This window comes from Chinchilla lanigera, unplaced genomic scaffold (assembly GCF_000276665.1).
Source record: "Chinchilla lanigera isolate Chin_1 unplaced genomic scaffold, ChiLan1.0 scaffold00001, whole genome shotgun sequence".
NCBI classification, from domain to species: Eukaryota; Metazoa; Chordata; class Mammalia; order Rodentia; family Chinchillidae; genus Chinchilla; species Chinchilla lanigera.
In genome coordinates, this window is record NW_004955402.1 from 57916162 (window position 1) to 57917459 (window position 1298).

Here is a 1298-nt window from a genome sequence, read left to right on the forward strand (position 1 = left end):
TGACAAGTAATATCTTAACACCATCAATATTGTATTGATACAGGGGATGGGGATTTAGCTCAGCGGCAAAGCGCCTGCCTGGCAAGCGCAAGGTCATGAGTTCGATTCCCAGTACCAAAAAAAAAAAAAAAAAAAAAAAAAAAAAAAAAGTATTGTATTGATACAACTTGATTTCAATTGTGTATTTAAAAATCATTACTTCAATATAGCTCAACTCTCTTTCCTTCTTTTGTTCTATTATCATATAAATTACATCTTTATACCTTGTATTCCTAGAGACGTTTTATAAGTGTTGTTTTATTTCTTTGTGTTTTAAAGCATATGTGTTTTAAATCATAAAAAAGAGTTGCAAATCAAAAATTCAGTTGTATTGGCTTTTATATTCATGAATTTAGATGCCTCCACTGTTCTTTATCTCTTCATGCCCTCGAGTGACTATCTAGTGTCCTTTCATTTCCATCCATAAGACTCTCTCCAGCATTCTTGTAGGGAAGGTCAACTAGTCATAAACTTTTTTATTATTTACCTGGCTGTGTCTTTACTTTTCTTTCACTTTTGAAGTATATCTTTGCCAGATGGAGAATTCTGGGTTTTCAGTGTTTTTCTTTCAGAATTTTAAATATGTCATCCCACTGTCTTCTCCCTTTTTGTACTTGCCACTTTCTTGGAAAAACTGGCTTTCCACATCTGAAGACTAAAACTGGACCCATGCCTATCACCATGCACTAAACTAAAGTCAAAATGGATCAAAGATCTAAATATCAAAACAGAAACACTAAATCTGCTGGAAGAGAAAATAGGTAGAAACCTTGAAGACGTAGGGGTAGGCAGAGATTTCATGAACAAACACCAAACTGCACGGGAAATACTTCAAAGAATCAACAATTGGGATCTCACCTTATTGAAAATTTTTGTACATCAGAAGAAATCACCACTGGGATATAGCTCAGTGGCACAAGTGCCTGCCTGGGAAGTGCAAGGCCCCGAGTTTAATTCCTAGTACCAAAAAAAAAAAAAAGAAAGAAATCACCAACAGGGTAAAAAGAAGACCCACAAATTGGGAAAAGATTTTAGACAATTGTCCCTCTGACAAAGGACTTCTATCTAGAACATATAAAGAATTTTTTTAAAAAATCAGGCCCCCAAAATTCAAAGACCCAATCCAAAAATGGGCATCTGAGATGAATACACACTTCTCAGATGAAGAAATACAAATGGCAAATAAATATGACAAAATGTTCAACATCATTTGTCATTCAAGAAATGCAAATTACAACAACATTGAGGTTCCACCTCAC